This window comes from Sphaerodactylus townsendi, linkage group LG06, assembly GCF_021028975.2.
Source record: "Sphaerodactylus townsendi isolate TG3544 linkage group LG06, MPM_Stown_v2.3, whole genome shotgun sequence".
Lineage (NCBI taxonomy): Eukaryota > Metazoa > Chordata > Lepidosauria > Squamata > Sphaerodactylidae > Sphaerodactylus > Sphaerodactylus townsendi.
In genome coordinates this window covers 21403811-21414371 of record NC_059430.1, presented here as the reverse complement: position 1 = coordinate 21414371, position 10561 = coordinate 21403811, and positions in this window count along the sequence as shown.

The following is a 10561-nucleotide window of genomic DNA, read 5'->3' as shown; positions in this document are numbered from 1 at the left end:
TACCTCTCCCACACCCTTCCTGACATGATTAAATGAACACGATGTCGTTGCCCTGGAAAGTTTTCCCATCTCCAGCCCTGGACGATAGGCCCATGTGGAGACAATGGATGTGTTAATGTGTTGCCTGTTGTCCTAACCAAATGCTTCTTCCAGTTGGTTTTGGAGGGTTTTCCGGGCTGTGTGGCCGTGGTCTGGTGGATTTTGTTCCTAACGTTTCACCTGCATCTGTGGCTGGCATTTTCAGAGGTATATCACAGAGAAAAGTCTGTTTCTCACTGTTTTTCTCTGTGATACACCTCTGAAGATGCCAGCCATAGATGCAGGTGAAACATTAGGAACAAAATCCACCAGACCATGGCCACACAGCCCAGAAAACCCTCCAGAACCAGTTTAATCCGGCCGTGAAAGCCTTCGAAAATGCTTCTTCCTCTAATACCTTTAATGACCACCTCATTTGCATTGCCATTGTTCTACAGCCGTAATTTTATCAGCTACTTTCCCTCTTGGAAGTATTCCCAAGCTTGGAACATCAAGCTGATGCTTCAACCCATTAGATCCATGGTGGCGAACCTTTGGCACTCCAGATGTTATGGACTACAATTCCCATCAGCCCCTGCCAGCATGGCCAATTGGCAGGGCTGATGGGAATTATAGTCCATAACATCTGGAGTGCCAAAGGTTCGCCACCACTGCATTAGATCAACAACCCAACAATTAAGGTTGATGTCTGTCAGTTGTCTTTCCTCAGAAAGGTAGGACTCTTCTTTGTCCTGGGAGATTAAAGGTCACTCTGTATAACCCTGAGGGTCCCTTTTTTCTTATAAGAAGCCCCCACACCCAGTAGCCAGTGTTCAATATCTCTGGACACCTCTCTGATTGTGATATTGCTCCACAAAGTGTTTTTTCTTCCAGAGCTAAGCACAGGTTGTTCAACTGTGCTCATTGGACCATTCCACTCCAAGATCAGGTAAATATTCCTTATTCTCCAATTCCCTCATGTATTCCAGATCTATCACCTCACAACTGCTTATATCTTAGGACTGTGCTTATATCTTAGGACTGTTCTGCTGCTTTGATTATTGTGTGATTGCGTATCCCTATTATCCCTTAATAAAATGGTTAAATTTTATTGGCTCTCCTACAAGTTTCTTGCAAAAGCTGACTTTAGTAAATATAGGCAATCAAGATTCTGAGCTTGCCCGAACTTTTGCTCAGCCAAGAATCTGCTTTCACTAATTCCCAAATCTAAAAGGGAGAGATTCCCACCACTTTGGGTAACAGCGGGGGTGGGAATGTCACAGCAGCATCCATGGTCCCCCTGTCTTCCAGTTTATTTTCACAACAACCTTGTGAGGTAGGTTGGGATATGAGAAAGTAAGGTAACCAACTGAGGTTCATTACTAAGTGTGACACTCTAACTGCAGCATCTCAGGTCTGATACTCTAACCACTAGACAACACTGTCTTCTATCATAGGCAAGGGGAAACCAGAAAACGGGGTAAACATCAAGACTTGGAACACTTGAAGCTCTAATCACTGCTGAATCCTTCCTAGCAATGACTCCACTGTTTTGGACCTGCTCTTACATCCATTATGAGTCTATAATGTTCAAATTCTCATGACACTAAGATCATGGGAAAAGCTGAAACTATTTTCCTTAAAATTCAACACAAAACATTGGCAGGAGCAAATAACATTCTCATTTACCGAAAAGGGGCAGTCTCTGGGGATACTCTGGAGCTCTTTCATCAGGGCTTATCTATTGAAAACAATTTGGGTTATTACGTATTGTTTCTAAGCCAATTGTAGAATAACTTCAATACATTCTTTCCATCACCAAAAATACTCTGCCTCAAATGACACTTGGAAAGATATTTATCGCTTCTAATCAAAAGGGAAAAGAAGAACTCAACCACGACAATACAAAGAACTACAAAAGTTGAGTGGAAAACTATAAAATCTATGAAAATTAACGTATTTATTATATCGAAACTGGTGTACATATCCCAAACACCGTTGATGATACAATTATGTCAGTAACCAATAGGAGGAGGAGGAGGAGAGGAGGAGGAGGTTGTGGAGTAGTAGTTTGGATTTATACCCACCTTTCTCTCGTGCAAGGAAACTCAAGGTGGCTTACAAGCTCCTTTCCCTTCCTCTCCCCACAACAGACACCTTGTGAGGTAGGTGGGGCTGAGAGAGTCCTGAGAGAACTGCGACTAGCCCAAGGTCACCCAACAAAAATGTAGGTGTGCGGAAACACATCTGGTTCACCAGATAAGCCTCTACCATACAGGTGGGGGAAGGGGGAATCAAACCTGGTTCTCCAGATTAGAATCTACCTGCTCTTAACCACCACACTACACTGGCTCTTTTGAGTTCTGTGATGAATCAGTGTTTCAGTGCCTCACAACTGCTTGCTGCGATTCTCTATTCCTCCCATAATCGAAGCCTTGAAGATTCCCCCTTTTGTTGGGAGATGGAAGAGGCATCAGGGAAAGGAGAAATGCTTTGCAAATCTGCCAAATAAACCTGTGGGCCTTAGACATGGTTACAATTTCCACATTTCCGTGATGTTTCTTCCTTTGTAGCTTCTGGGAAAGTAAGAATATAAAATCTATATAGGAAAGGGCAGATTGTTTTGGGAAGAAGTAATGTTCTTCCCACAGATTTCACCCTTCGGATTACATTTACTGCTTCAGATAAAATTAATTTCCAATATTAATGGTATGATGTGTACTATATTTTCCTTCTGCCCTTTAATGGTTGTATGCAGAGGTGGGATCCAGCAGGTTCTCACAGGTTCCCGAGAGTAGGTTACTAATTATTTGTGTGTGCCTGGAGGGGGTTACTAATTGGTGATTTTGCCATGTGATTTTTGCCTTACTTACGCCCCTCCTCTCAGCAGTAGTGCGCAGAACTTGAAACAGTCTAGCAGGAGGTGCACTGGCGTGCGTGGCAGCCTGCGCCTGCGTGCATTCGTTTCCCACTCAAGGACCGGCGCAGTGGCTGGGTCCTTGTCACAGCCCCGCCTATGAATGCCCCGCCTCCGGAATGCCCAGCCCCGCCCCTGTCATGCCCCGCCCATCCCCATTGGCGCTATGCCACAGTTTGAATCCCACCACCATGGGAACCTGTTACTAAAATTTTTGGATCCCACCACTGGTTGTATGGTGTGGATACTAATCTACACCACTATATAGCTTTGCTATTACATATAACTTCAGAAAAATTTATGTTTTATTGAAGAGGGTTTCCAACTACACATGTATTTTACTATATATGTACTCTTATGACCCCACACTGAAGACTACTATTTAGCTAACGTGCAGTTTGATCTACATGATTTTTATCAAGACCCTTTTTCTTAATTTAGCCTGCATGATATTTTACATTTTAAACTCATATCTATCTTGTGTATTGAGCAGAATTGTTTTACAAGCATTATAAATATTCTTGTAATATGTTTTACCTGTTCTTCAACTTTTTTGTTGTTCATTTTTGAATATATTGGCTGTAGGTTTATTTCTTCCCGCCCCTTTTTTGGCATTGAACCACATTGATTCCTTATGGGGGGAAAAAAGTGAGGCATAAATCAAGTCAACAAATATTAAATTATGTGGACTGGGCTCTTTAAATTACTTGGCAACAGAAGGCTGCTTAGGATTTGTGGGGGGACAGCGTTAGTGCCCAGGATTTTTAAAAAATCATTTTACAATAATTGATGTGGAAATTTGCTTTCTGGGTCCTGGATAATCAACACAAAAAGAAGGGCTGGTGTCAGTTTTCCCGGTGCCCATACTGGTGTGCGCTCGTACAATATCAGTACTGGTCCTAGCAAGAACATGAAACTCTGGCAAAATCAGCTCTACTCAGCTGGTTCTCCCGCAAGCAAATTGACATCAGTATTACAGAGAACCAGGGATCACAGCCAGTGGCGAGTTGCCAGCAGTTTTCAATAGGATGCAAACTTTATGAAGACTATATCTTTCATTTGCTGCTCGTAAGAGCAGGCAAGATTCTTTCAAGCTCCAGAAAATCTGTTTCGTGTAAGATAAACAAGTGTTTGCGGGAATCTGTGGAAACTGGTTTCATTGGTTCTCCAGCAAATTAGAAAAGAATACACCATCCAAGAACTTGCCAATATTATATCCCAAACTCCAAAAACAGCTGCAGGCCTTTGGAAAGGAGCCAATAAACATAAAAATTTTCCCTAGAGAAGATTGGAAGGGAAAATCTTCTGTGCTAAACTAAGTTTAATGTGGACTTCTTAAAGACGAATCATACAAACGAATAAGGGGGAGTGGTGGTTAAAGCTGCTATCTCAGAAAATGAAAGTGATCTGTAAATATATGAACCAAATAAGGGCATAAAATGTACCTTGCTGGATAAAAAGCAGTTCCCCGTCTAGTAGGTGGGGCTGCCCAATTTTAGAAAGGCCTTCAACAAACTGAATGATAGATGGAAGGTAACAGAAAATTCTGTAGTCCTGTGTCAAGTCCAAAATACCTCTAAGAATGGTTACTTAGCGTCAGAAATATGCAAATAGAATAAGAATAATGTTTTTAAGTTCGGAAGCTATTTCCTGCTTATAATGAGCATCTTTTTGAGAGAAATAATCATTTCCTTAGATTTCTGCTTTAAATACCCAACTGTGGCCCATTACACACAAAGCATCTGCTGCGAGTTGGGGGCAAATTGTTGCTGCAGGTGGTCTTGTATGGAAGTATTTCCTCAAGTCCTACTGTCACTTTCAGTTCTCCCTGCTGCAGGAGAGACCACTTCTAGCACAAATTTAATTTTGCTTCGCAGTCAGGGCGAGCATCGGAGCCAGTGGGCACAGCTTTTCCCCAAATCTCTGCCCTCTGCCCACAGCCAGTCCACCCCACCTCCCCCGCTCTGTTCCTGCCCTCCCTGATGATTGAGGAGGAGGAGTTTGGATTTATATCCCCCCTTTCTCTCCTGTAGGAGACTCAAAGGGGCTTACAATCTCCTTGCCCTTCTCCCCTCACAACAAACACCCTGTGAGGTAGGTGGGGCAGAGAGAGCTCCGAGAAGCTGTGACTAGCCCAAGGTCACCCAGCTGGCATGTGTGGGAGTGTACAGGCTAATCTGAATTCCCCAGATAAGCCTCCACAGCTCAGGCAGCAGAGTGGAGAATCAAACCCGGTTCCTCCAGATTAGATACATGAGCTCTTAACCTCCTGCGCCACTGCTGCTCCACTGCTTTTAAAACTTTATTTCAGGCAAGACTGTTTTAAAAACAAGCCTCTCTCTCTTGTAGCAGCAGCCAGAGAGAGAGAGAGTGTGAAAGTTGCAGTGAGAGATCAATTTTTCGATATAAAATAACAACCGAGAGGGTTTTTTCAAGGAACAGTACAAGCGCGGGGGGGGGGGGGGGGGGTTGCTCCACCCCCACCTTCCCCACTCTGTTTCCGGGACCATGTAACTTTTATGGATGTTTTTGAATTGATTACTGAAATTACAGAGTTGGGAATGAAAAAGAAATATATTAGAAAATTTATTTAGAAAACTAGGTATGTTGTTCAACCATATGTGTGGTTGCTCCCCCCATGTCCCTATGCTCTGCAGAGGCCAATTTGCTGGTGGTCCCTGGCCCCTCTATGATGCGGCTGGCCTCCACCCAGACCAGGGCCTTCAGCGCCCTTGGCCCCAGCCTGGTGGAACACTCTGCCTTCGACCGTCCGGGCCCTGCGGGACCTTGAGCAGTTCTGCAGGGCCTGCAAAACAGATGTTCCACCGGGCCTTTGGGGGAGACAGCCACTGATGTGAGTGCCATTCCCTGTACAAAGATAGGATGGCCACCCTCGGGAAGCTTAGGTAGAGTTTGCTATCTAAGATGTTTTCGCTGTGTTTTAATCTTATGATGTTTTATGATGTTTTACAGTCGATTGTACACTGCCCAGAGCCCTTCAGTGGTGGGGTGGTATATAAAATGTGAGATATATGTTTATCTAGGTATATGTGGTATATGTTTAGGTTGTGGAGTGCAGCCCAGTTTAGGATGGTGGTTAGATGCTGAGTGAGCCCGTTTCTAGTGGAAACCATGTGTGATAAGCCACCGTTTCAGCAGAAAAACACACGCTGACCCAGCTCTTTCTTTGATCTGCCTCTGCTGCTAGCCGTGCACTTGGAGCCTAGAATAGAATACAGATAAGGCTCTCGGTTTCATCCCCAGCTCACATAGAATTCAAATCCTTGGACTGTCTCTGCTTCTCGTCAAATAACTTGACACATTGAATTGAGGTCTCCTGGGAAGTATAGTTCCCATCAGGCCGTTTTTTTTTACTGAGAACAGGCCTTTTGCAGCCTGAAAAAGTTCAAGAAAAAGGAAAGGAACTAAGGTAAGTGTGGGAAGGGGATGGGGGGGGTGCCGTGAGGGGGCGTCGCGGGGGGAAGAGGGAGGGGCCTGAGGGTGATTTTCTGCGCCCCCAGGCATGTGTCCAGTACACGGCACCCTCCTGTCCCCTTGTAGCTCCCCCACTGTGTACAGGTCTACAATGGTCAGTCAGAATTTGTCCTAATGGACAAAACTCCCATCTGGCCCCATCTGCTTTCTAAAAAACAATTGGCAAGAACTAGAAGACATGTTGGTGGGCCCATTGACATCCATGGGTGCCACGTGGGAACCACTGTTTCAGAGTGTTAGACCACGATGTGGACGACCCAAGTCTGAATCCCCATTCTGACCAGGAATCTTTCTGCATAACCTTGGGCTAGTTACACTTTTTCTCAGCATAACGTACAAGGTACATTTTTATGAAGATGTAATGAAGGAGGGGAGAATGATTTATGGCCCCATCCAAAGGGTGGTGGGGAATCCACTGTTGCTGCGCAACCATGCTGGCAGATTTGCCCCAGTGGGAGGGCGAACCCGCCTGCGCATGGCCATCACTGCCCTCCTTAGCAGTAGAACATGACTCTAGACCAGAGGTGTCCAACTCTGGCGCTTCAGATGTCCATGAACTACCTCCCATCAGCTCCTGCTGGCATGGCTAGTTGGTCCATGAATTAGTCCATGAACATCTGAAGTGCCAGAGTTGGACACCACTGCTCTAGACACCACACAAGCATCCTTGCACCCCTGCTGCCTCCACTGGCATAGTGAGGGTGGGGCCGAGGGAGGGGCTGACATTAGTCGTCTCCTACCCAGCCGTCACCCCTACTGCACAGTAGCGTATGTCCGTAAAGCCCAATGGGGGCTTCCTGAGTGTGTAGAGACCTCTTTAGCATTTTAAACCTTCACATGATGGAGGGAAGCTTCCTTGGGAGTGGCAGTCCATTGCAGCTGTGGCACCATGGCCAGGCGCCCAGCCACTTTACATCCTCTTGAGAGCCAGTGTGGTGTAGTGGTTAAGAGCAAGGGGATTCTAATCTGGAGAACCGGGTTTGATTCCCCCACTCCTCCACCTGAGTGGCAGAGGCTTATCTGGTGAACCAGATTTGATTCCCCACTCCTGTACATGAAGCATGCTGGGTGACCTTGGACTAGCCAAAGTCATTAATTAATTGGATTTATTAATTGCTCCACCCCTATATGGCTCTGGAATTCTTTGGAATTCTCTCAGCCCCAGCTACCTCACAAAGTGTCTGTTGTGGAGAGAGGAAGGGAAAGGAACTTGTAAGCCACCTGGAGTCTCCTTACAGGAGAGAAAGGTGGGATACAAATCCAAACTCTTCTTCTCTTCTGAGTGCCAGAGATGCCAAACATGACCTCCCTGAGGTGAATGCTCCCTGACCTGACCGTAATGTATAGAAGTAGCCACCACAAGAAATCAGGAACTTCAGGTTCAGAGTCGTACACCACTCCACATTCTTAAAAGTTGGAAGGGGTGCAGGGCTTCACAAAGTGATGTCCCCCACCTGTTGGGTGACTTCATCTAGAAATTAAGGATCGGGGAGATTTCCCTCCGAGCAGCCGTTTTGCCTCATGATGACATTCCCATGGCAACTGTAACGTGCATTCCAGCTGCGATTTCTTTTCCTGTAGCTGCCACATACTGAAATAGTCTGTTAAATGGCAACTTGTTTTCGAAAGGGGGGTGTCACCGTTTCCTTAAAAGGCATCATACCCCACCAGGGATCTAATTGCCCATTGTTGTGGCATTCTAATGGAGTTTCTGGTAAATTGTGCAGAGCGACTGGTGGTGGAAATGGAAATCTTATCTTCCTGATAATTAAGGGAAACACTGGAAATGAACATTGGTCACGCCCAGAACATTATCTTGGGATCAGCCAGGAAAATGTTTGTTTTGAATTTCAAAATACTGTTTTATTATGTGTGCCTGCCTGTGGACTATGCATAACTTTGTATAGGGAATGCATAACTATGCATTCCCACAGCTGATCGTTTTCTTTTCTGATGACACCTGTTGATGGAGACAGAACTGCTGGTGTATTTGTGTGTATGTGAGGAGATTGGATGGGCAAAATTCCAGAGGTGCTATCTGCCTTGTTCTGAATGTAGTCAGACAAATTATTTGAATTTTCATATGATGCTTGGTTTGGGTTTGGGAGGGTGGTGTGAAGAGATCTGTTGTGGCTTTCAGAAGCTCTGGATGGACATGTGGTCAGCCCAAACAGAAGAAACACTGTGATGTTACCCAGATGGGCCACCGTGCATATTCTTTGATCAAGGAACATCCTACCTATAAGGGATCAGAAGTCTATATACACCTGTGCTTAGGGCAAATATTGGGATTGAATAGTCTGCTGCATTTTTCTTTTATGTACACTGAGAGCATATGCACCGGAGACAAATTCCTTGTGTGTCCAATCACACTTGGCCAATAAAGATTCTATTCTATTCTATTCTATTTTAGAGTCCAGGATTTGATCTAATGTCTCAAGAGGGTGTGCAAATTCTCAGAATAAACAGACTTTGGTTTAAAAGTGGAGGATATATAAAGAAAATTATAATAGCAAAGGGAAGTTGGAAAATGCGGGCAAACACAGATACTAAAGAAAAGTTCTATAGATCCTAAATACATTCAGGATTGGTTCAAGGGGATAGGGGGTTTAAGCTTTCCCCTTGACAAGATGTTGCCATGCAAAATCTGACTTTTATCAGCCCTGGAAGGGAAAAAGACAGGTGTTCTCTTTTTCCTTGTCTTTTTTTCCTTTCTAGGGCTGACAATTATTTATTTTATTTATTTAAAATACTAGGATGATGCCCTTCCACCAAATAGGTTCCTTATATATCGGGGGAGCTGGTTTTGACCTGCAAAACCATGCGGTGAAAGAGATCAACCCTCTTTCTTCCCACAGAGTTGCTCTGATCCAAATCAGGGGCCTGTACAGCTGCTACTCCCTTTGAAAAATGCCTGGGAAATCCACTGATGGATCTCCTAGCCTCAGATGGCCTCACTGTTAGGCCTCAAGAGGTCAACAACAGAAGAATGAAAAAATACTGATTGCATAGGAACACCAGGAAACTGACTTAATTATTAGTCACATAGTATTTGAATCCTCATATTGGGAACAATCAGAGCGACATCTAGTGGCAACATGATGTATAGTCCAGCAATAAAGATAAAGATTTCCCCTTCAGTAGTGTCTGACCCTGGGGTACCACTGCAAGCAGTGATTTCATAGGTGATTTTTGTGGGGTAGTTTGCCATTGCTTTCCCCGGCTATTCTTTACCCTCTAGCTATGTGCTAGGTACTCATTTACCGACCAAGGAATGGATAGGTGGCTGAGTTGACCATGAGCCAGCTGCCAGGATATCTGACCTACAGGGGGTTTGAACTTCTGACTGTGTGAATGACAGTGCAAGCACTTAACCACTCCACGCCTAACAACCTCCTCCCAGTCCCAGCAAATAGTCGGATGAAAGCAAATTTTCACGGCCACAAGGGATTTCTGCTTTAAAAAGATACTTTTTCTCTTACCAATTTATTTCCACCCTGGCTAGGATTGTTTTAAATCTTCAGGAATCAAGCTATTTAAATAAAGTTAATGCATATTCATCATGACCAAGGACTTTTTTTTTCTAATTTAATAAATGGAGTTTCTTTAAAAATAAATCAAAAGGCTCTTATTTCCTAAACCTGATAAATTAAAATACATTGGATTTTTTAAAAATCACTTTTGCCTGTTTTCAAACAAATAATACTAATCTTTATGTGTAGCTGAAAGATTTTTTCCCCTATCTAAGTGGTATCGTGGATTGAGTTCTATTTCAGTTCAACTGCCAAGGAACCCTGGCTGCCAAAGAAACCCTGTGTTTTGCACAAGATTCTGGACATTTTCTGTGGCACGTTATTGGTTCATGCATGGCACCAGTGCAGTCAGCTGGGCTCTGTGCTGCACCACTCCAGGTGGCAGTATGGGTTGCCAAGTCTGGGTTGGGAAATTCCTGGGGATTTTGGGGGTGGAGCCTGAGGAGGGTGGGATTTGGGAAGGGGCGGGGCCTCAGCATAGGACAATGACACAGAATCCACCCTTTGAAGTAGCCAGGTTCTCAAGTATTGGGAATTCCATGAGTGTCTTGTAGAACACACATTCCCTTGATGAGGGGGATCGCAAGACAGTATCTCC